The sequence below is a fragment of the Pseudophryne corroboree genome, chromosome 4, assembly GCF_028390025.1.
Source record: "Pseudophryne corroboree isolate aPseCor3 chromosome 4, aPseCor3.hap2, whole genome shotgun sequence".
Lineage (NCBI taxonomy): Eukaryota > Metazoa > Chordata > Amphibia > Anura > Myobatrachidae > Pseudophryne > Pseudophryne corroboree.
Window position 1 is genome coordinate 375092512 of NC_086447.1, and position 27135 is coordinate 375119646.

The following is a 27135-nucleotide window of genomic DNA, read 5'->3' on the forward strand; positions in this document are numbered from 1 at the left end:
CCAGGACCAGGCGCAGAGCCCGGTGCTGGTTTATGAAATATGGGGGAACCCTGGTCATTTTTTTCCACATATTTTGTGAACCAGGACCGTCTCAAAGAGCCCGAGGCTGGTTTTGCTTAGGAGGGGGGACCCCATGCATTTTTTTCCCTAATTTGACACTATTTTTAGTTTCTTTAAAGATGCACAATGAAACCCTGCACGGATCTCACAGATCCGGCCGAGTTTCATTGTTGTAATGTCGGCAGTGTTTTACTATTCACTACCGTAAAACACTGGCAAAAATTACGAATGACATCGACATCGGTAAACACGAAAATGTAAAATACGGCAGTTTAGTAAATGAGGCGTAATAAATTCAAAAAGTAGCAAATTTACACATTCGATGTCATTCGTGATGAATCTCACTCGAAATCGGTACAAATACGAATTTTAGTAAATATACCCCCATGTATGGGATGACTCCTGTTCTTTCGCATCTACCTGGTTAGCACTCTCCGGTCCCTGGGCTGCAGTGTCAGGGGTCTTACAGGGCGAGGTGCATTTCTGCAATAACTGTTCTTCCACGCATTAATGACAAAAGATGCAGTGTATTTATGAACCTTCCAAACATCCGCAATGCTTCTCCTACTCATACCTTCAATCAAGCAGCCTATGATGATCCCCTTTTCAAACTGGGTTAGCTCGATGTTTCATTAGCAAATTAGTGGTGTCCCTGGGAACAAGGTTCGGGTGCCATGTTCTTGGAGATCTGGGCATGCGCGGTATACTCTGGCAAAAAGATAGAGTCTACAGCATTGCAAGTGCTGCCAGAGAGGAGGGGGCCTGCACTGAGCCTGCACATGGGCTCTCTCCTCTTAATCCGCTTCTGCCTGTGCCTGTTTTGTTTCTCTGTGTTTGGTACTTAGTTATTTCTCTTGCCTATCTTCTGACCTTGCCTATAACCTTTGCTTTTTCTTATTTAGCGTCACTATCAACAACTGATTTATTCTCAACTCAGCCTATTCCTCGCACTCACTTAGTTAATATATAGACTCCCTTATACTGTACGTAAGTCCTGGTGGCATCCAAGTACTGTTAGAACTCACTTCTTTCAGGAATGGCGGCTGTTACAGGTGAAGCCTTCCATAGTCAGACATTGGGAGTCGTGTGGTTACCTAGGTGTTGTCAGGTTCCGATCTGTTCTCTTACCCGCCCACTGGTCACTCCCATTGCGGGCAGGCTCTGGGCACTCCGGTGTCCATGCTGTGAACTCTCCCTGTCCCTGTGCTCTGCGGCGATACCCACTGGTGTTCCCACAGCGCATTCCCGGTGCGCATTTCTGACTGGTTGCGTTAGATGCAACCATGTCTTGTACAGCCCAGCCTGGTATGATCGCATCTGATAAGATCTGGTTAAATACATTAGATATGAGACTTGGGGGCATATTTAATAATATTTGCAGTCTACCCTTGAAACAGAAAATACCTTATTGCTGCAATTTGAGGCAATAAGCAATCTTTATTTACCTAAATGTACCATATCTCAGTCTCTGGTACAGGGGCTCCGATAGCAGACTGTCCTGGTGATCAGTAAATAGTAAAGTGATTGCTTATGTTATCACTTTATTTCCTGCTTTGGACTGCCAGTGCAGTGTGCCTCAGTGTCCAAGAGTGCATGTTTAAGCAGACAGTACCTGGGAGGTACAGTATCCCATTTCATGGAGTAGCCCATTGGCTGCTATGCACTAACACCATTTTAGTAATCCAACAGATTATCAGCTCTGTAGAGGCCTATGAGCGCTGCTACTGCAGTCTGAAATGGAGGGAGCATGGAAGATGTCAGAGATGTCTTCTGTGGTCCCTCCTTCTTAAATCCTGGGGGATGCTTAATATTTGCAGGTATCCCCAAAAACACATGCACATATAAACTGGGAGTTCATGCTGACGATTGTTGCATATTTGCCCCAGGTACAGACTATATAGCTGATATACTGTAGCTGATCCAGATTGAGGGCCTATTCAGAGATGTATGCAAACCCGATGGTTTATGCACACCTCTGATGGTGTGCAATCTGTGCACGTGCAGATCTCATTCTGCGACATTGCTCGCAGTGCCCTGGACGCGGAGGCTGTGGCTGATTGGGGGCAGCGACAGGCAGTGTTATAGAAAACGGTGCTGGTATCTGCCTCGTTTTGTGGGCCTGCTGAAGTCAGTGACTACGTCCATGAACTCTGTTTTACTTGCTTCAGCAGCGTGAATTCTCAGTCCATCCGGAGCAATCTGATGGTTACTTGGGTGACTTATTTTCACGCTGATGATTTGATGGATCAGAGAAGCCAACAGGAGGCGGCTATTCATACAAAATGCCTCCTGCGGTATTAGCACATTATCGCAACGGCTGTGCATTAGCGTCCATATCGGAATCAGGCTTTGAGTACAAGGCCAGTTGGTGCAGCATATAGTGTGTGAACTCACACTTTGCATGTGTATAAAGAGATTGAACGCAAATGCACACTTATAGACCAATACACATTGTGCATATATCAAACCTTATACACCAAGAAGAGACAGAACAAGAGTGGGATGGGGCATTCTCGCATCAACCAAGTACAGCAACACACGCAGACCGGGGAAAGGCAGGTGCAAAGATGATGGTGATGATGGTTGCCAGCACTAGCAAACGACTTGTGATTGGCTGTTTACGAAAGCTAATACTGATTGGTGCTTTCTTTCACACTCAGGCACAGATTATGCTTTGTGGGAGTGTTTTTGAGTTTAATTGATGCGCAATAGCAAATCTTTTTGCTGCACATACAATACATGGTTTACAGCAATGGTGCAAGTGGCATGCATATATCTTTGATGTGTGCCTGAGATATACCGGATACACACTGTATGCTACTGCTGCTAGCCAAGCTCTGCTTATGAGTGGAAATGCACACATTTTGTGTGAGCTTTTTTGAAAGGGGAGGTATCCACACTCTTTGAAATGGGAACCGTCTGCGCGTGTGTGTCCTCATTACTGGGTCCCCATGACCAAAAACGCTGATGGTGAATTAAAAAGCACCACTGTTTCCACGCTTTATACCAGTCTCTAGAGTGAGGCCTTTACGTAAGTTTGTTATATTTATAGATCTGCCTACCTCTTTAGTAGGGGCCCCACAGTCTAAAGTGCCCCAGGCCCCCCATAGCCTTAATCTGTCTCTGCAGTGAGAGGCAGTAGGTGACGCCAGAGAATGGGTGGCAGAGGGATGCAGTGGGTGATGCAAAGGAATGGGTGACAGCGGGAGGAAGTGGGTGATGCTAGGGGGAGGCAGTGGGTGCTGCCAGGGTATGGGTGACAGGGGAAGGAAGTGGGTGACGTACAGGATGATGGGGTTAGGCAATGGGTGATAGGAGAGAGAGGTGACAGGGAGAGATAGTCTGAAACAGAGAGGCAGTCGGTGACAGGAAAGGTTGACGTGGAGAGGCAGTGGATGACAGGGAGAAGATGACAGGGAGAGGCAGCGGGTGATAAAGAGAAGCAGAGGGTAACAGGGAGAGGTGCTAATCCCAACATCACATGGAACTAACAGGTGAGCACAGTTAAAAAAAAAATAGTCACTTAGTCCATACATGTAAATATATCCCTTCCAAGAAAGATGTTAAAACTGCAATTAGCACATGTGGTGTGAAAAGTTTGAGAAAGATACCAATACCAATAAGTAAATATAAACTAAACTAAACTAAACTAAACACATATGAAAAAAAAAAAAAACACCTATGGTAGCTATGCCTTTGTTTATAACACTTGTAATTGTGATAGGGAAGGTGGCCCCTCTCAGCTCTGGGCCCCATAGCAACTGCACTCCCTGCACCTATGACTGTATAGGTTTACCAGGTGACGATGCCAGGCTGCTCTGTCAATGAGTGCCTGGTTAAGTTATCTGTCATGTGGAATGACCTCTCTTACACACCGTTGATACCTATATGAACACCGTAGGTTCAACTTCTGACAATATGCTTGTCTGTCCTTTTGCTGCCAAATCTACATTATCCCCTTTGAAACCAAAAGAAGTGCTGGAACCGTGTTTCTGTGTGTTCCAGAGAACTTCTTGTAGGCGCACACCTTAAAGTGTATTGTACATGCTTAATGTTAATGGATATACAGCAAATGTTAAAATAAAATGTAACTTTTATTTCCTGAAATAATATTTGTTCTTTGTTTATTATATTTTACCTGGGGTAGTATTGTCAATGACCTTCCTCCATAAACTACCTGCTGGTGCTGTAGTTGACATGGGTGTGATACACGATATTGGCGTTTGGGAGGCCGGCAGTCACATGACTGACACTGGCATCATGACAATGAGAATGACGACAGGGGAAGGGGTCATTATTTTACCCCTCCCCTGTCCCCTACCCTAATCCGCATGGGGTGGAAGCTAGGGTTAAGATTCGGGCGGTGGCATCTAGGGCTAAGACACAGGGGGTGGAGGCTATGGCTAAGACTCGGGGGGGGGGGGGCTAGGGCTAACCCCACCCTATAGTGGCTAACCTTAACCCACCCCCCAGGCCTTTACCCTAACAGTTACCCTGATACTTACCTTTGGGATGTTGGCAGTCGGTGTTCCGGCGCCGAGATTCCGAGTGGTGCCGGGATTCCGTCATCAGTCACATGACTGCCGGCATCCCGACATCCGGGATGCTAATCACGTCCCATTGACAAAAACACTGCATGTTTACAAGAAGCCTACCTTAGCATAAGAACATCCTTGGAAGCTTGAACCAATGGGGGATCTATTACAGCAGAGGAACTAAGGACTTTAGGTAAGTAGAACTAACTTAAGTATTCAATTATAACTTTGGAATGCCACTCAAACTTAAAGCCTTGGATGGAGTTATACCTTAATTTACCTTAGTAGTCTGTTTGTGCAGTATCATACACATAGCAATGGTCACATCTAAAATTCTCTGATATTTATTTATCATCAGTTCAACTTCAGACTAGGGGGTATATTTACTAAAATTCGTATTTTTCTGAATTAGGTTAAAGTTCAAACACGAATGACATCAAATGTGTGAAATTGCGACTTTTTGAATTTTGTACGCCTCATTTACTATGCTGTCGTATTCTGCCTTTTCATTTTTTCCGATGTCGATGTAATTCGTATTTTCGGACAGTGTTTTACGGGAGTGAATAGTAAAACACTGCCGAAATTAACACAATGAATCTCGGCCGGATCTGTGAGATCCGTGCAGGGCTTCATTGTGCACCTTTAAAAAAAAATTAAAGTATTAAAAATCATGAAAAAAATTGCGTTGGGTCCCCCCTCCTAAGCATAACCAGCCTCGGGCTCTTTGAGCCGGTCCTGGTTGTAAAAATATGGGGGGGAAATTGACAGGGGTTCCCCCATATTTTACCAACCAGCCCCGGGCTCTGCGCCTGGTCCTGGTGTAAAAAATACGGGGGACAAAAAGCGTAGGGGTCCCCCGTATTTTTTGAACCAGCACCAGGCTCCACTAGTTAGAGAGATAATGCCACAACCGGGCGACACTTTTATCTTGGTCCCTGCGGCCCTGGCATTAAATCAATAACTAGTCACCCCTGGCCGGGGTACCCTGGAGGAGTGGGAACCCCTTAAATCAAGGGGTCCCCCCTCAAGCCACCCAAGTGCCAGGGGTGAAGCCCGAGGCTGTCCCCCCCATCCAAGGGCGGCGGATGGGGGGCTGATAGCCATAGTGTAAAAAAAAAAAGAATATTGTTTTTTGTAGCAGTACTACAAGTCCCAGCAAGCCTCCCCCGCAAGCTGGTACTTGGAGAACCCCAAGTACCAGCATGCAGGGGAAAAAACGGGCCCACTGGTTCCTGTAGTTCTACTGCAAAAAAAATACCCCCCCAAAAAAAGAACACACACCGTGACAGTGAAACTTTATTACATACCTGCACACCTACATACACACATACTTACCTATGTTCACACGAGGCTCGGTCCACTTCTCCATGTAGAATCCACGGAGTACCTGTAAATAAAATTATACTCAAACAATCCAGTGTAGCTCCGTCCTCTTTGTAATCCAGGTACTTGGCAAAAAAACTAACGGAAAAACCCGAACCACGCACTGAAAGGGGTCCCATGTTTACACATGGGACCCCTTTCCCCGACTGCCGGGACCCCCCCTGACTCCTGTCAAAGAGGGTCCCTTCAGCCAATCAGGGAGCGCCACGTCATGGCACTCTCCTGATTGGCTGTGCACTCCTGAGCTATCAGTCAGGCTGCGCACTGAAGTGTGAGTATAATTTTATTTACAGGTACCCCGTGGATTCTACGTGGAGAAGTGGACCGAGCCTTGCGTGAACATAGGTAAGTATGTGTGTATGTAGGTGTGCATGTATGTAATAAAGTTTTACTGTCACGGTGTGTGTGTTCTGTTTTTATGGGGGGTATTTTTTTTGTAGTAGAACTACGGGTACCAGCGGTCCCGTTTCCCCCCCGCATGCTGGTACTTGGGGTTCTCCAAGTACCAGCTTGCGGGGGAGGCTTGCTGGGACTTGTAGTACTGCTACAACAAACAATATTCTTTTTTTTACACTATGGCTATCAGCCCCCGATCCGCCGCCCTTGGATGGGGGGGGGGGACGACAGCCTCGGGCTTCACCCCTGGCCCTTGGGTGGCTTGAGGGGGGACCCCTTGATTTAAGGGGTTCCCACTCCTCCAGGGTTCCCTGGTCAGTGGTGACTAGTTAGTGATTTAATGCCAGGGCCGCAGGGACCAAGATAAAAGTGTCGCCCGGCTGTGGCATTATCTCTCTGACTAGTGGAGCCCGGTGCTGGTTCAAAAAATATGGGGGACCCCTACGCTTTTTGTCCCCCGTATTTTTTACACCAGGACCAGGAGCAGAGCCCGGTGCTGGTTGTTAAAATATGGTGGAACCCCTGTCAATTTTTCCCCCATATGTTTACAACCAGGACCGGCTCAAAGAGCCCAAGGCTGGTTATGCTTAGGAGGGGGGACCCTACGCAATTTTTTTTTCTGATTTTTAACTCTTTCACACCCCTTCCCACTAATAAACATGCACGGATCTCACGGATCCGTGCATGCCTATCAGAACATGGTAAAAAAAAGCAGGTCTATTTTAAAACTGCTTTTTTTTACGATTTGTATTTTTTCACGGCAGTGTTTGGCTATTGCCGGCAGTGTTTGTGAATTAGAATTTTTAGTAAATTACCGAGTTGTATAAAATAACAGGTGCATTTGACCGATGGTGTATTCATTCGTATTTTTTTTCTTTGACTTCCAAAAAAATACGAATGCCCTCATCACTGTCTGAGTTTAGTAAATTCCCGAGATGACACTTTGAAGAAAAAACACCAACTCTGTCAAAATCGGGACTTTAGTAAATATACCCCTATATCTATCTAAGTTTATTTCTTACCTTTCTTTTCCTAATTGAAGGGCGTGTACAAAAATGATCTTTGGCTTTTGTAAATTAGTGAACACAGATCATTCCAAACAATATTCCAATTTCTGTCTATAACTCATTATATCTCTTTAGCTTTTACCGAATACTGACAGACAAAATTGTCTTGTTCTTGTTAGTTATTTTACAATTCCCCTTTTCATTTGTTTTCCATTACATTACCTCAAGTTTGGGTGCATATATCTGAGTTTATAATTCTGTAGGGATGGTCCATTTTTAGTAATCTATTAAATAGTTGAGATGCTGAAATTTATGATCATCTAATGCATTTCTATGAAACTTAACAAACTAGTCATAAGGGAGATGAGTAAGGGTTGTCAGACGGGGAGAACTGTCAAACTACAATATATTATTAGTGGCTACTGGTTTACGATGAGCCTGTGCGTAGATGTGGTCTCGTATCAATTGCAATTTAAGATCTACAAAGTGTAACTATTTGCTGCTATTGTGCATACGCAGTTAGCAGAATTTAAGCAATCTTTAAACTGATGAAAATATTATTATTCTGCTTTACAAGTCCAAATTGTACCATTGATATGTCTGGCACATAAACAAGACCTAAGGACAGACTGGCAATAGAAATGATTCAAGCCATCTACCTAATAAAGAGATGTGTATATGTCATTGCCACGGGACATAATTACATGACATAATCTTGTCCACAAACATGTATCTTCAACTCAAGAACAAGTTGTACGGGATTGTTAAACGGTGAGATCTCATTCATGGACCAGAATAGTATGTTAGGTGGGGTTATATGCGCTGTGGGACATTAATCTATGAAGGATTTTATTAATGTAATGTTACTATGACTCAATCTCCATTATGAGTTACAAACATTGCAATGTGACTGTTTTATACAATTAAAATGTAGAAACAAATATATTTTAGAGTTGTCTTCATGCTGTTCACAAAAGGAGTAGGAGAAAGGGGCATCACCAAAGGCATAAATACTATTGTAGCACGGGGTATAATTGAGATGGGTCTCGCAGCTTGGGACTCTCCTTCTTATGCCAAAGCCCAATTTGTATTTATTTATTTTTTAATAATTGTTTAAAATTATGCTACGGGCCCCATAAATGTCTAGTAAACCCTCTTGGTAGCAACAGTCAGATGTTATTCTCACATTCATTTGTCTGCTGAATCTGTAGCAGTGTTGTATGCTATTGTTGACTAATGTGGTCCTGGATAGTTATAACATTATGAACTTACAGTGTGTAATAGGCAGTATAAGGGTAATTCATCACATCCAATTAGTAACATTCTGTAATGCTAAAACCACATTTATGACTCACATTACTACTATTAGAAAGAGATCTAAAATATATTATATATCTAGATCCCAAAATGTATTCATATTCATAGTGGAAGAAATAGTAATAGCATACCTATCAACTTTTGCTAAATACGGACTGGGACATTTGCATGTGTGGCCAAAAAAATGGGGCATGGCCTCATAGCAAGTGGCACGGCCTTGTGGGAAATGTTGTGCCAGTTAGCCACGCCCCCATTTCCATCACACTGGATGCATGCAGAGCTTTCCGGGAGCAACTAGTCATGTTATCAGTCCCTCTTTCCTGTGAATAGACACTGTGCGCATGCGCACAGCATCTATTCACCATTTTCACTGCTAAGCAGAGCAGCAGGTGAGAGGGGGCCTCCCAACCTTCCCACCATCACCACCATGGGACACTGTGGCCGTGGGTGAGATGACAGGACCCAGCAAAAAAAGCAGGACTGTCCCGCCAGGATGGTTTGGAGGTATGATAATAGCAATAGCAGTAGTAATAGCAGTAGTAATAGTAGCAGCAGCAATAGTAATAGTATTAGTAGCAGCATTACCTTCGCAGTCCTTTGAACTTAGCCCATGTGTCCTTTTGGGATGTGATACAAGTGGCACATCTAGACCCACTCCCTGTTGATATAAACCAGTGACTAAATTAGCATTTTCTCCACTAATAGGATATCTCCCACGATTAGTAAACTCCAAATCAGGACACAAGGGTGTTACTGTTTAATAGTAAATGTTGACATGCCCCCCAGTGGGTGAGCTTAGCCCTTCTAAAGTTCCAGTTCATCATCCTCTCCTACAAATACACAATTGTACTCAAGCGCTGGAGGCATGCCACTGGAAAAATACCTCTCAGCATTCTGCAAACCATGCCGATCGTGGGATAGTTTGCCTCATATCGAGACAGTCCCATTGAATCAGGATGGTTGAGACTAGAGGTATGTATAGCAGCCGAACTTCTTTTACCTGTGCTTATTCAGTTGCACAAAAGTACTTAGGGCAGTACAGATGGTGTAATGGTTAGCATTACTGCCATCAAATTCTATGTTTCCATGTTTACTTATGAAAACATCTTAGGCAGTGGCAGGTTTGACATAGGGACTGCAGAACTGCAGCCACCCAGTAAAATCTGCCACCCCAATGACAGCCTGGCAGTGGCTCCCCATAAAAAGTGTTCCCTGCTAATCACAGCCAGGCAGCAGGAGCGAATTTAGTGGTCAGGCCGCCCTTAGTCACAGCAGTAATGGCTGCCACAACCCCCCCCCCCCCCCCTCCAATTTTATAATTATCATTGTTTGGTTGTACAGTAAGCAATCATTTGGTGATTGTCAGTTTAATATAATATAATAATAAAACAAGCCACAAGCTGTAACATTTTGTTTTACTTGTATTTATATATGCATATTTGCTACTTAGGACAGCTTGCAGAGGCATTCTGCACATGCCCTACTTGTCCACGCTCCACTCAATATGGCATATGGCATTGTACAGTGGAAATATTGTATAGTTATTTTTTATTTGGACTGAAAGTAATAAAACAGATATTCAAATGCTTCCCCCCAGCAAGTTTCGCTCCCGGGCACATGCCTCACACACCTAATGGGAAATTCACCAGTGCCGGAAAAGCAGTCACGGAGGGGTGGGGTTCTAGCGTGGAACTGTCATTCCAGACAGCAATTATCAGAGAGAGCGCTTCCAATGTTATAACTGCAGGACTGCAGCTGATGCAGCCCCTAAGAGCCTGCTTGTTGATTTGTACACGTGTGGTATCTTAATCCAGCGCATGCGCATGTTTAAGAACAACAGAGCCCCATGATAAGGAGGTAAGAGCCGCCACTGGTCTTAAGTCTTTGAAAACAAGCGACACAAGCTTCCCATCCTTAAACACCACAGATTAAAATAGAAGCCAAATTTAGAGAAACAGAAGGCATGTCAGTGTCAGATTAAGTTCAACAAATTAGTCAGATGTAGTAACAAAAATTTTCATCCAAAATAAAAGTTAAATTCAAGCCTGCACTGGTCCACTTGGGCAGAAACAGGACCAAAACAGAGTCCAGTAAAACAGTCCTAGCTAACTTCAAAGGAAATGTATATTACACAAAATCAATATACATTCAGTGTCAAAAACCCATAAGCAACACAAGTGAGAGTACATCCACACATTACTCAAGAACAGCAGTAAGCATGCCTACTGGGATCCGGTCATTTGTCCGTCGCTCAGGATCCCGGCCTACCGATCCTTTGTAATCAGCCTTGCAGGAAAATCACTGTTAAGTGACGCCTGCATCTGCAACGCATGGCCTAACAACAGGTCAACAAAACAGTATGCAGTCTCTAATGCTGCTGTGACATTACTGCACATGACATTAGATCATGAATTGCATGCAGCGCATTTCTGCAGAGCAAGAGTTAAATTCTGTAGAAACACTCCCGCTCTGACTTTGATGTATATTAATGTCTAATAGTGTTTTTTTTTGCTATGTAAGTCCTACTAAAATGTTAACTGGTTTCTTTCAGGCATATGTATATACATTGCCCATTGCACATTCCTTACATTTTATTTCCATTATTATATGATAGGTTAAGAGCGCACAAAACATAACTGATTATGTAACTCTATCAGCTAGGATCTGGTAATAATTTCAATATCCAGAAAGTGAGCCATACTGTCAACTAGTTCTCATTGCATTCCATTCACAACCTTTCCAACCTGTTGAATTCAAAAATGTTAAAATATGTGCAGCATCCCAAAGCACAGTATTCTGATTCACTAAATATATCACAATGTTTTTTATGACTTACTTTTCATGTCTGCACTAATAAAATTGAAATGCTATTTTGCTGAATTCATGAGTTCAGTGTGCAGTGACTTCCTGTTTCCCATGTTTTATTGTTGGAGCTCTTCGTATCATTACTCCCCTGTGCATTTTAAAAGATTTATGTCATTCTAACCCCACCTCATACCTTCCAATATTTCAAATGGCCAAGGACACTTAAAGGGGAACTTTCACTTAAAACATAAAAACACATAAAACGATATATGTTGAAGGCTCTAGTTTCTGATTAATCCCAGCATATTCCAGACTCATTATTTTATTCACAATTCTCTAAGCATTTTGTTGCAAAAAGTGCCATATCATTGTGTAGCCTGTAGGCGCTGGTACTGTTCAAGTGTGCACTAAACTCAGTCATCATTTACCTAGCGCGGGTTAGACAATGAAAGTAAATATCATCATGTATAGGAATGTATAAGCACTTTAGAATTCCAGGCACAGTAGAGAATACCTGTGTTAACTATAGTGCTGAATTTGACAACTATGATACATCTTTTCACTCCGCCCACCACATGCTGCAGTTCCTATTGAATCATCACACCAAACACCGGAGCAGTTGTGGGAAGCAAGCAGACCAAATACTGTTCTCCCCTCTAAGTCAGTAGTTATCAACAGTCCTCAAGTAACCCCAAAAGGTCATGTTTTATGGATTTCTTTTATCATGCACAGGTGGGTTGATCTATTTTGCTGGGTCAGTAATTTTGTCACCTGTTTCCACAAAAGGAAATCCTGAAAACATGATCTGTTGTGGAGTACTTGAGTGCTAGAATTGCTACTCAAGTCCCTTGGCCTCCTGCTCACCCCACAGTTTCAAAGGGGATTAAAATAGAATTTGTATCCAACAGAAATGTAAATTATTGCTAGCACCCTCAGGAACTCCTGCACAGGTGATAAAGAACATTACAGGCACCATGACTTACCCAATCAGGTATCAGGTTTGCTACAAATGCTTACATTATTGAATCATCAATTCTAGCCTGTATTACAAAGACTTGGCTGGAACAAAATGCAGGACCTAGATTGCAAGCCACAGTCCCAATAAATTACTCTGTGATCCACAAATCCAGACAGAACCACTGGGGAGGTGGAGTAGCCATCAACTTTAAGAAAGCATATAAACCTAGGATCCACCCACTCAAAATGACTTGCTCATTTGAGTGTACAGAGTACTACAGGATTAGCTTTCAGAGTAATTCTCATTTACCACCTCCCTTGATATAGAAAGATATTTCAAGAAGAAATTGCAGACATTGGGGTATATTTACTAAAAATCGTATTTTCCCGTTTGAGGTCAAAGTTCAATCACGAATGACATCGAAAGTGTAAAGTTGCAACTTTTTGAATTTAGTACGACTAATTTACTAAGCTGCCGTATTCTGCATTTTCGGTTTTACCGATGTCGATGTCATTCGTTTTTTTTGGCAGTGTTTTACGTGAGTGACTTGTAAAACACTGCCGACTTTAATACAATGAATCTCGGCCGGATCTGAGAGATCCGTGCTGTGCTTCATTGTGCACCTTTTAAAAAAATAAAATCAGTGTTAAAATAAAAATAAAAATTGCATGGGGTCCCCCCTCCTAAGCCAAACCAGCCTTGGCTCTTTGAGCCGGTCCTGGTTGCAAAAATATGGGGGAAAAAATGATAGAGGTTCCCCCATATTTAAACAACCAGCACCGGGCTCTGCGCCTGGTCCTGGTTCCAAAAATACGGGGGACAAAAAGCGTAGGGGTCCCCCGTATTTCTGAAACCAGCACCGGGCTCCACTAGCCAGATACATAATGCCACAGCCGGGGGACACTTTTATATAGGTCCCGGCGGCCCTGGCATTACATAACCAACTAGTCACCCCTGGCCGGGGTACCCTGGAGGAGTGGGGACCCCTTCAATGAAGGGGTCCCCCCCCTCCAGCCACCCAAGGACCAGGGGTGAAGCCCGACGCTGTCCCCCCCCATCCAAGGGCTGCGGATGGGAGGCTGATAGCCGTTTTGTCAAAAAATGAATATTGTTTTTAGTAGCAGTACTACAAGTCCCAGCAAGCCTCCCCCGCAAGCTGGTACTTGGAGAACCACAAGTACCAGCATGCGGAGGAAAACCGAGCCCGCTGGTACCTGTAGTACTACTACTAAAAAAAATACCCCAATAAAAACATGACACACACCTTGAAAGTATAACTTTAATGCATACATCCACACCTCCATATACACATACTTACCTATGTTCACACGAGGGTCGGTCCTCTTCTCCATGTAGAATCCATGGTGTACCTGTGGAAAAAATTATACTCACAAAATCCAGTGTAGATGGCTCCTCTTGTAATCCATTTGTAATCCAGGTACTTGTCAAAATAAAAAAACGGACACCCGACCTCGCACTGAAAGGGGCCCCATGTTTTCACATGGGACCCCTTTCCCCCGAATGCCAGAAACCCCCTCTGACTTATGTCTAAGAGGGTTCCATCAGCCAATCAGGGAGCGCCACATTGTGGCACCCTCCTGATTGGCTGTGTGCTCCTGTACTGTATGACAGGCAGCACACGGCAGTGTTACAATGTAGCGCCTATGCGCTCCATTATAACCAATGGTGGGAACTTTGTGGTCAGCGGTTGACCGAAAGTAACCTCACCGCTGACCACAAAGTTCCCACCATTGGTTATAATGGAGCGCATAGGCGCTACATTGTAACACTGCCGTGTGCTGCCTGTCATACAGTACAGGAGCACACAGCCAATCGGGAGGGTGCCACAATGTGGCGCTCCCTAATTGGCTGATGGAACCCTCTTAGACATAAGTCAGAGGGGGTTTCTGGCATTCGGGGAAAGGGGTCCCATGTGAAAACATGGGGCCCCTTTCAGTGCGAGGTCGGGTATCCGTTTTTTTAATTTTGACAAGTACCTGGATTACAAATGGATTACAAGAAGAGCCATCTACACTGGATTTTGTGAGTATAATTTTTTCCACAGGTACACCATGGATTCTACATGGAGAAGAGGACCGACCCTCGTGTGAACATAGGTAAGTATGTGTATATGGAAGTGTGGATGTATGCATTAAAGTTATACTTTCAAGGTGTGTGTCTTATGTTTTTATTGGGGTATTTTTTTAGTAGTAGTACTACAGGTACCAGCGGGCCCGGTGTTCCTCCGCATGCTGGTACTTGTGGTTTTCCAAGTACCAGCTTGCGGGGGAGGCTTGCTGGGACTTGTAGTACTGCTACTAAAAACAATATTCATTTTTTGACAAAACGGCTATCAGCCTTCCATCCGCAGCCCTTGGATGGGGGGGACAGCCTCGGGCTTCACCCCTGGTCCTTGGGTGGCTGGAGGGGGGGGACCCCTTCATTGAAGGGGTCCCCACTCCTCCAGGGTACCCCGGCCAGGGGTGACTAGTTGGTTATGTAATGCCAGGGCCGCCGGGACCTATATAAAAGTGTCCCCCGGCTGTGGCATTATGTATCTGGCTAGTGGAGCCCGGTGCTGGTTTCAGAAATACGGGGGACCACTACGCTTTTTGTCCCCCGTATTTTTGGAACCAGGACCAGGCGCAGAGCCCGGTGCTGGTTGTTAAATATGGGGGAACCCCTATAATTCCCCCCCCCCCCATATTTTTGCAACCAGGGCCGGCTCAAAGAGCCCGAGGCTGGTTTTGCTTAGGAGGGGGGACCCCACGCATTTTTTTTAAAGAAAATAACACTTTCCCATCCCCTTCCCACTGATAAACATGCACGGATCTCATGGATCCGTGCATGCCTATCCAAACACGGGATAAAAAAGCAGGTCTGGTTTTTTTTAGCACTTTTTCACGAATTGTATTTCAGCACGGCAGTGTTTGGCTATTGTCGGCAGTGTTTGTGATTTGCACTTTTTAGTAAATTACCGATTTCTACCAAATTGCAGGCGTATTTGACCGATGGTGAATTGATTCGTGATTTTTTCCTAGGACTTCCAAAATATTACGAATGCCCTCATCACTGCCGAGATTTTTGCTTAGTAAATTACCGAAATGACACTTTGAAGAAAAAACGGCATCTCGGTCAAAATCGGGACCTTAGTAAATATACCCCATTGTTCCTGGCCTAGGTCTGGAGCATCAAAGATGGCTAGTCTAGGGGATTTCAATGCATGGTTTGATGATAAATTCTAACACCTTGGACAAGAACTCTTGTGCACAATGAATACTCAGGGCCTCACACAAGTTATTTTTGCTGGTACACATAAAAGTGGTCACACCCATGATCTTGTCATCCAGATTGGATTAGCAGTCTCTGATGTAAAGATAAACCTTGTTACATGGTCGGAACACCAACCCATTTGGTTCTCAGTCGCAAACTTTCAAAATAAAACTTTTCCCACTGAGTTGACCGGGTATCGTCCAATGAGAGGTATTACTGCCCAGGCTCAGGATCTCTCTGTGGTATTGGGTGCCTGTGAACATCCTTGTTCCCTAGTCTGTTACTATAATAGGGATTTGATGGCTGCAATTGATATTGTTGCCCCTGTGTGCACTTCCAAGCTTATTGGTTTGACAACAGTGTTAGGGCTTGTGAAGCTTTCCATTGCACCAACTTTTGCAGGGCTGCCATAGGGGGGGCAGTCAGTACTCCATGTCCCGGCAGCTGAGGGACACCGCCAACAGCAAAGTTAATTGATAAATTATTACACCACCACAGCACAGTGCAGGATACTAGTGCTGGCTGTAGAGTTACATGAATGACTGACTCATCACAAACTGTGTGCGATGAGTCCCTGCAGACTTGCTATGGTCCATGCTAGAGCCTGAAGGTCGGACACACACAGTCCAGGAAAAAATGCTGCAGACCCAGCAGAGGAAGTAAGTACAGTAGTGCGGGGATCTCCCCTATGTGTCTACAGCTTTATATTCCTTCCCTAACTGCTTCAATGTCTGTCCTAGTCTCCCACTGTCTTTGTCTCTGCCCCCTTCCCCTCCAGTCCACATTCTGTCTCACACCTCCATAAGTTGTGAGGCACTCCACATGAATGCCTCTGTCCCCCTCCCCTCCACTTATGTGTCTCTGCATCCCATTCAACACTCTATGTGCACTTCTGTCCCTCATCCACTTCTCAGGTATACCTCTGATCCCCTCCTCTCTCTCTCTCTCCCATCTGCCCTTATTCCTCCCCTCTCTTCCATCTCCTCCTATTCCTCCTCTTTCTCTCCCATCTGACCCTATTTCTCTCTATCTCCTGTCTGCCCTTATTCCTCCTCTATCTTTTCTACCTGCCCCTATTCCTTCTCTGTCTCTCCTATCTGCCCATAATCCTCCTCCTCTCTCTCCCCCTCCCTCCCATCTGCCCTTATTCCTCATCTCTCTCTCACCCTTTTCTATATCCCCCTCCTCTGTCTCTCTCTCTCTGCTCATTTCCTCCTATTCCCCCTCTCTCCTGTTTGTTTATATTCTTGGGGGGGTGCCTACTTTGTCAGTCCTGGGCCCCACAATTTCTGATGGACAGGGCTTAAAGTGGTCCTGAAAAGGTGGTAGAACTCATTCCCCCCACCACCTATCCATTTCCCCGCTCCTCCCATTAGGTGGAGCCAGGGCTGGTTCTAGGATGTTTGGCTCCCTCTGCAAATTATAATCTTGTGCCCTACCTCCCATAATTTACAAAGGGACAATGACCACCAAATTCACATTACGCAACACAGTGGTACCCCTTACAAACGTTACACCACACAGTAGTGCCCCTTATATACAATGTCCACAGTAATGCCCCTTATACACATAATTCCCACAGTAGTAGTGCCACTAACACACATAATGCCCACAGTAGTAGTGCCACTTACACATACTGCCCACAGTAGTGCCCCTTATACACATGATGCCCACAGTAGTAGTGCCCCTTATACACATAATGCCCACAGTGTTGCTCGTCATACACATCTCTGCCTCTGTCACTTCCCTGCCTCCAAGTGTACTTCCAGCCCCCTCTTACTTTGTCTTCACAATGCACAGAGCCTGCTCCTCTTCGTGGCTCTTCTTCACTTCAGCGGGGGTGATGGTATGATATCAAATATGGCGTGCTGGAAAAGGAAGCTGCTGGGACCTGAGGAAGGGATGAACACTGGCCGGCAGACACAGAATTTGTAAGTACCAGGAGGGGAGAACAGCATTTGGAGGAGGGCCATGGAGACACCCAGACCTGAGGAAGGGGGAGGTGGACACAGCTCATAAGTGACACTAATGCTGTCTGCATTATCTATTGACATAGGTGGGGGGAGTGGGCTTCTCTGTTAGAATTACTGTGCAGGGCAGTGGCAGAAGCAGAACTAGTTCCAACTACCATTACAGGTGGCAGAGCTCAGTTCCACCCCATTCCTGCCCACTTTCACCCCTGCTTATGGCAGTCCAGCTTTTCTGTTCAGTGGGGATGCTTTGCAAATCAGCATGATTAGACCCTCTTCCAATCAAGCAAACTTTGTTGTATATAAAATATGCTCCAGCTGGGCTGGAATCCCAACTGTGCCATAGAATGAGTGCCAAGCCTGCGATTTTAAGCCACTTGTCTTCTTGAACTTGCTTTGACTCAATAGATGTACAGTAGAACATTTATCCAAAGGTTGCATCCCATCAATTGTGATCCGGACCCTGCCTCAACCAAGCTTCTAATAGTTTGTATTGACATATGTGTTCCTTTATTTGCAAAAATAATACAATGCTCTTGCAGACATGCATTTTTCCTGAACCACTAAAGGAAGCAATTATTAGACCCCATCTTAAAGAAAAACTTTAGATCCTGACTGCATGACTAAACTACAGACCAATATGCTTTTCTATAAAAGGTTATTGAGAAAGTGTTTGCATATCAGCTGGAAACCTATTTGTCAACCCATGAATTATGATCCATTCCAGGTTTCTGGAAAAGAAATAGCACTGAAACAGTCCTGGTGTGTGTGCTCTTCTGATGGCAAGAATGAATGGTGATTGTTCAATCTTAATTCTTTTGGATTTCTCTGCATCATTTGATACTGTAGACCATGAGATTCTAATTGAGCGCCTGAAATGTTTTTGTGGACTGCATGGCACAGTCATTAGATGGTTGAAATCCTTTCTCAATAGCAGGTCACAGAGAGCATCTTATGGAGTATACTCCTCGTCACCAGTGCCACTGTCATGCAGTGTTCCACAAGCTTCTATCCTATCTCTCCACTGTCATGCAGTGTTCCACAAGCTTCTATCCTATCTCTCCACTGTCATGCAGTGTTCCACAAGCTTCTATCCTATCTCTCCACTGTCATGCAGTGTTCCACAAGCTTCTATCCTATCTCTCCACTGTCATGCAGTGTTCCACAAGCTTCTATCCTATCTCTCCACTGTCATGCAGTGTTCCACAAGCTTCTATCCTATCTCTCCACTGTCATGCAGTGTTCCACAAGCTTCTATCCTCTCTCATATGCCTTTTGCAGTATGCATCCTATCACTGGGTTCAACAATCAGATATCAGAATTGCAAAACACTGAACATGTGCAGAATATTGTTTTTTTCTGGAATGTGGCTTGACACTTCACCACATCACATCAAGTATCACGATCAAATCCTCATGAATGAAGCACTTCATTCCCTCAGAAGATCTGCCAACAGTCATGCATGCATTTGTATCATCACACTTGGACTACTGCAGTGTTCTCTACCTGGGTCTTTCAGCTAAAGAAATTGCACCGCCTGCTGCTGGAACAAAATGCAGCTGCCATGCTGTTAGCTATGTTGTATATTATGTGTGTACAGGTGTTGGTTTTGCAGAGTTATACAGTCACACACTTCTTTTACAGGATTAACCCTACACCAAGCACATCCGTTCCAGGATCGCAAAGTGGAGCATCATCAACTACCTGAAGGTGAGAGCAAGTGGATCCGTGAGGTAAGTAACACCATATATCTGCACAGCAGCAGGCGCACGCCCTCATCTCACGCGACGACCAGTCTGAGTAAGCTTTGATTTACACAGGCTAGCTGACAGCTGCAAAGATTTCATCTTTGGCTTCTGCACTCAAATCATAGATGCTGACAGGAAGGAAATTTACGGAAGCAGCCCTAAGAGGGGTGCAGTTTGATGAGGGGGTGAGGCCTTTGAGGGGGGTGGAATCCCTCCTCATAGGACCTGATTGTATGCAATTGCAGACCAGGGGCGGATTGGGAACTAAAAGTGGCCCTGTAAAATTTTGTAGAAGTGGACCGACATGGGCAGCACAAGAGGTATAACATGTTGTGTAGCCATGGCAGCATCACTGGATGGCAGAGTTGCTGTATTGCATACATGGAATAACAGAATGAATGGGGACAATGCAGTGTACTGAGTGCGCTTTATCACTTCTTTAACCCTTCTCAAGGTTAATACATATTTATTTATTAGAGTTGGTACTATATGGGTGCAATCAGGGTCAGATCTTGCATAGGCAAAAACAGTGGGGGTTTCCGGTTGCCCAGAAACCCCCTCCTTTTGTCCAGTGGCTCAAATGAAGACAATAACAATAATATATAATACGATTACTAGAGCTGCCGCCACATCATGCAGTGTAAGGGACAGAGCAGAGCTGCTGCAAATGCCCAGTTGTAGCAGCTTCTTCTACTAAGTTTGCTGTGTGTGGATCTGAGCCCTCAGTCAGTGCACTGGACCAGAGAGTAGCTCGCAGGAAGAGGAGACAGGAGCCTTAAGGTGCATACACACTAGACGACGTCGCTCTGTGAGCGACATTATTTAGTGTTTCCCCTCCCGGACCGGGCGGTCGGAGGCCGTGCAGACAGCTCCTGGACGACAGTCCAGATTGAGCATGCATGCATCGCCGGCACCGAGGGTCGTTATCGACCAGCGGTGCCGTGCATCGGTCGTCGTCTCTGGCATACACACTTGCCGAGAAAGTGAACTACGTCGCTCAGGAAGGGTGAAAATGAGCGCCGTCATTCATTTTATCGGCAAGTGTGTATGCACTTTAACCATGAGGTGGAAAAATGTGTGCTTAGAAAGTGCAGTTCTGTCTCCTACTGGTTCTATATAATTATTTATTATGTGATGTTTAACTTTTCCTGACGACGTTTTTTATTTATATTAGTTAAATATATTTAATATAAATATGTACTGAAATTGTGTTCAATGTACAATGGACATTTGTTCATGATGTGTGTAAAATTCATGTTCACATGGAGGCAGACCCGGCAACATGGGGGACAGAGGGGACACTTGTGCAGGGCCTCGAAATTCAGGGGGGCCCCAAGTATCAGGGACACAAATAACAGGGTCACAGTGCCAATATTGATTTTTAAAGTATATGCTCCAACTGCTCAATTTAAGTAGGAAAACAACAGGCCCCCTAAACTGTCCCCCCTCCTTTTACCCCATTACTTTGTCCAGTCCCTGTGGTCCTTGCTGTATTGCCATCATTATGCATGTCGCTGTGCTGATACATTTCTGTATGTCCCTGCCACCGAAGAGCCATGTAGCCCAGCAGGAAAACCACCTGCCGGGCTCACTAACAGTCTGAGTCAAAGGCTCCATTTTTTTTAAAGATCTCCTCTGCCAAGTTAAGGGGGTTGGGGGGGGGGGAGCCCAGAGATATCAGTGTACTGGTCCCGAAGATTTCTGTTGCTGGCCCTGAACCTAGCCCAGACCCCTAAACGTACCCTAATGCCTGCAGTAAAATTCTCTGTTTCTATGTATATAGGGGGTCATTCCGAGTTGTTTGCTCGCAAGCTGCTTTTAGCAGCTTTGCACACGCTAAGCCGCCGCCTACTGGGAGTGAATCTTAGCTTCTTAAAATTGCGAACGAAAGATTCGCAATATTGCGATAAGACATCTCTGTGCAGTTTCTGAGTAACTCGAGACTTACTCAGCATCTGCGATCAGTTCAGTGCTTGTCGTTCCTGGTTTGACGTCACAAACACACCCAGCGTTCGCCCAGACACTCCTCCGTTTCTCCAGCCACTCCCGCTTTTTTCCCAGAAACTGTAGCGTTTTTTCACACACTCCCATAAAACGACCAGTTTCTGCCCAGAAACACCCACTTCCTGTCAATCACATTACGATCACCAGAACGAAGAATAAACCGTGAGTAAAATTCCTAACTGCATAGCAAATTTACATGGCGCAGTCGCAATGCGGACATTGCGCATGCGCACTAAGCGGAAAATCGCTGCGATGCAAAGAAATTTACCGAGCGAACAACTCGGAATGACCCCCATAGTGTATTGTAAGAAAATATTTGCGAATCCAACAGTACCGTAAGTGTGGTATATACTTGCACTTCTTCGCGAGGCAAGAACTTCTCCCCTAATTGAATTCAGCCCTATTAACAGAGGTTGTGTGATCCCTGTGCAGCCATCACAGAAGGGATTAGGGAGTAATTCAGTCCTGATCGTAGCAGCAAATATGTTAGCAGTTGGGCAATAGCATGTGCACTGCAGGGTGGGCAGCTATAACATGTGCAGAGAGAGTTAGATTTGGGTGGGGTTTGTTTTATACTGAAATCTAAATTGCAGTGTAGAAATAAAGCAGGCAGTATTTACTCTGCACAGAAATAAAATAACCCACCCAAATCTAAATCTCTCTGCAAATGTTATATCTGCCACACCTGCAGTGCACATGGTTTTGCCCAACTGCTAACAAATTTTCTGCTACGATCAGATCTGAATTACCCCCTGATCTCTGCAGTTTGTCACCAAGATTACATTGTTGCATTTTTTTGCAGAAGTAGAGCTGGGAGCTGTAACTCACAGACCAGCAGCAATAATTAAGCTGGATACACACTAGACCAGTGGTTCTCAAATTGTGTGCCATGGCACCCTGGGGTGCCTCAGAACACTTGCGGGGTGGCTTGGATTGGTGGTCCAGGACCAATTCAAATGATTTATAGTCAATGTTATAGTCAAAACAAGTGTTGGTGGCTGGCAATCATAAATATGTGCACAAACAGAAGCAAATCCTGTCCCTCTCCATATAACTGAAGGATGATGTATATTTATTTTATATATATATATATATATATATATATATAGAGAGAGAGAGAGAGAGAGAGAGAGAGAGAGAGAGAGACTGTTTTTTAAAACCCCTCTGCCAAGTTTAGGGGGGTTGAGGGGGCCCCAGAAATGTCAGCGTACTGGGCCCCAAGATTTCTGTTGATGGACCTGGCCCTAACCCAGACCCCTAAACTAACCCTAATTGCTTAACCCTAAAGGTGATGACGAAGTGATGACCTCAAAACGTTGAAGAAGGAATAAACTGTTTTGTCATTTGAGCTGCAGTGCCATGCTGTATGTAGGTGGTCACCCATCATCCAAACCTGTTTTATATATAATAGTGTACGAGAGGTGCGGCACTCCAATGATTCAGTCCAAACTATGTTTATACAGCATGGTTTGGACCGAATCATTAAAGTGCCGCACCTCTCATACACTGCATCCATCTATGTGTGAGGGCACCTAGTGTTGAGCAGTTTGTAAGTGGCTATGCCTGACCCCTGTTTGTTTTCACATTTTATACACACACATATTATATATATATATATATATATATATATATATATATAGTACCGGCCCTGCATGGAGGTGTACATTTACTGTATGTATTTCGGAAAAAAAATAGACCATCTATAGTAATACTGCTTTCCATAAAGTATCCACTGTCTAAAAAGACCATTATGTTCATAAATGTAAATGGTTACTACTAGATTCTTCTACCACTCTTACAGACTCCCACACTTGATCCAATGTTCTGCATAGCATGAGATTGCGGATTGCATTTGGAAACCCTCCTCTGTAAATCCTGTGTTTGCCCCTGTCTTGGGCTCAGATGTTTACAGTCCTCCTCCTCCACCGCTCTCTCAAACACTGGCAGTGCTGTCACCACCATGGCAGACCCACAGCTCTCGTGGGGCTACTGCGGACTACATGGTAACCAGCCCATCTGGGGGTCTCCACTCTTCTCTCTGGAAGTGTTGCCATGGTATTCTGGTTGTAGGCGGGAGTATGTGTGACGTAGTGGGTCCTGCCAGTAGCTGGGGACAAAGAGCAAGATTTTCAACGCCAGCAGCCTCTGGCATCATCTCTGCGGGCAACAGGAATGCGGAGGAACTGGATAATATCCAAACGCTAGGTGTCTAAAACGGCAGCAAGCAGCCATGTCTGAATTGGCCCTTTAAAATATACACATCTTCTCATATCTCATGTCTTTTTGTTTGAAAATGTGGCTCCGTTTTTAATCCAGGAACCAACTTCCTATATTCTCTGGATGTGCTTTCTACTAACAGGCTTGTTTGCCCCTGATATGCCATTTTTTTACTTTTCTGATGTATGTGTGACTTATCCTATGTAAATCATTGTGCTTTTACCATTCTACTATATCTTTATCCCATATTTATTTTTGCCTTTGTTATTATAGATGCTGCCCTTGAGGATCTGTGGTTGACGTTGTTATTGGACATTATTATTAGAGATGAGCGGGTTCGGTTTCTCTGAATCCGAACCCGCCAGAACTTCATGTTTTTTTTCACGGGTCCGAGCGACTCGGATCTTCCCGCCTTGCTCGGTTAACCCGAGCGCGCCCGAACGTCATCATGACGCTGTCGGATTCTCGCGAGGCTCGGATTCTATCGCGAGACTCGGATTCTATATAAGGAGCTGCGCGTCGCCGCCATTTTCACACGTGCATTGAGATTGATAGGGAGAGGACGTGGCTGGCGTCCTCTCCATTTAGATTATAAGAGACTGAGAGAGATTTACTGGAGCTGACTAGGAGGAGTACTGTTACTGTAGAAGTGTAGAGACTGAGTGGAGAGAGTTTACTAGTGAGGACAGTGCAGTTTACTTTATAATCCGTTCTCTGCCTGAAAAAAGCGATACACAGCACACAGTGACTCAGTCACATACCATATCTGTGTGCACTGCTCAGGCTCAGGCCAGTGTGCTGCATCATCTAATATCTATATATAATATTATATATATCTGTCTGACTGCTCAGCTCACACAGCTTATAATTGTGGGGGAGACTGGGGAGCACTACTGCAGTGCCAGTTATAGGTTATAGCAGGAGCCAGGAGTACATAATATATTATATAGTGAGTGACCACCAGACACACAGTGCAGTTTATTTAATATATCCGTTCTCTGCCTGAAAAAAGCGATACACACAGTGACTCAGTCAGTCACATACCATATCTGTGTGCACTGCTCAGGCTCAGGCCAGTGTGCTGCATCATCTATTATCTATATATAATATTATATATATCTGTCTGACTGCTCAGCTCACACAGCTTATAATTGTGGGGGAGACTGGGGAGCACTACTGCAGTGCCAGTTATAGGTTATAGCAGGAGCCAGGAGTACATAATATATTATATAGTGAGTGACCACCAGACACACAGTGCAGTTTATTTAATATATCCGTTCTCTGCCTGAAAAAAGCGATACACACAGTGACTCAGTCAGTCACATACCATATCTGTGTGCACTGCTCAGGCTCAGGCCAGTGTGCTGCATCATCTATTATCTATATATAATATTATATATATCTGTCTGACTGCTCAGCTCACACAGCTTATAATTGTGGGGGAGACTGGGGAGCACTACTGCAGTGCCAGTTATAGGTTATAGCAGGAGCCAGGAGTACATAATATATTATATAGTGAGTGACCACCAGACACACAGTGCAGTTTATTTAATATATCCGTTCTCTGCCTGAAAAAAGCGATACACACAGTGACTCAGTCAGTCACATACCATATCTGTGTGCACTGCTCAGGCTCAGGCCAGTGTGCTGCATCATCTATATATATATATTATATATCTGTCTGACTGCTCAGCTCACACAGCTTATAATTGTGGGGGAGACTGGGGAGCACTACTGCAGTGCCAGTTATAGGTTATAGCAGGAGCCAGGAGTACATATTATATTAAAATTAAACAGTGCACACTTTTGCTGCAGGAGTGCCACTGCCAGTGTGACTGACCAGTGACCTGACCACACTGACCACCAGTATAGTTAGTAGTATACTTATATTGTGATTGCCTGAAAAAGTTAAACACTCGTCGTGTGACTTCACTTGTGTGTTTTTTTTTTTTTTATTCTATAAAAATAAAACTCATTCTGCTGACAGACAGTGTCCAGCAGGTCCGTCATTATATAATATATAATATATACCTGTCCGGCTGCAGTAGTGATATATATATTTTTTTTATATCATTTATCATCCAGTCGCAGCAGACACAGTACGGTAGTTCACGGCTGTGGCTACCTCTGTGTCTCTGCACTCGGCAGGCAGTCCGTCCATAATTGTAATACCACCTAACCGTGGATTTTTTTCATTCTTCTTTATACATACATAGTTACATAGACATCTTCTCTTTATCAACCAGTCTATATTAGCTGCAGACACAGTACAGTACGGTAGTTCACGGCTGTGGCTACCTCTGTGTCTGCACTCGGCAGGCAGTCCGTCCATAATTGTATACCACCTAACCGTGGTTTTTTTTCATTCTTCTTTATACATACATAGTTACATAGACATCTTCTCTTTATCAACCAGTCTATATTAGCTGCAGACACAGTACAGTACGGTAGTTCACGGCTGTGGCTACCTCTGTGTCTGCACTCGGCAGGCAGTCCGTCCATAATTGTATACCACCTAACCGTGGTTTTTTTTCATTCTTCTTTATACATACATAGTTACATAGACATCTTCTCTTTATCAACCAGTCTATATTAGCTGCAGACACAGTACAGTACGGTAGTTCACGGCTGTGGCTACCTCTGTGTCTGCACTCGGCAGGCAGTCCGTCCATAATTGTATACCACCTAACCGTGGATTTTTTTCAGTCTTCTTTATACATACATAGTTACATAGACATCTTCTCTTTATCAACCAGTCTATATTAGCTGCAGACACAGTACAGTACGGTAGTTCACGGCTGTGGCTACCTCTGTGTCTGCAGTCGGCAGGCAGTCCATAATTGTATACTAGTATCCATCTCCATTGTTTACCTGAGGTGCCTTTTAGTTGTGCCTATTAAAATATGGAGAACAAAAATGTTGAGGTTCCAAAATTAGGGAAAGATCAAGATCCACTTCCACCTCGTGCTGAAGCTGCTGCCACTAGTCATGGCCGAGACGATGAAATGCCAGCAACGTCGTCTGCCAAGGCCGATGCCCAATGTCATAGTACAGAGCATGTCAAATCCAAAACACCAAATATCAGAAAAAAAAGGACTCCAAAACCTAAAATAAAATTGTCGGAGGAGAAGCGTAAACTTGCCAATATGCCATTTACCACACGGAGTGGCAAGGAACGGCTGAGGCCCTGGCCTATGTTCATGGCTAGTGGTTCAGCTTCACATGAGGATGGAAGCACTCAGCCTCTCGCTAGAAAAATGAAAAGACTCAAGCTGGCAAAAGCAGCACAGCAAAGAACTGTGCATTCTTCGAAATCCCAAATCCACAAGGAGAGTCCAATTGTGTCGGTTGCGATGCCTGACCTTCCCAACACTGGACGTGAAGAGCATGCGCCTTCCACCATTTGCACGCCCCCTGCAAGTGCTGGAAGGAGCACCCGCAGTCCAGTTCCTGATAGTCAGA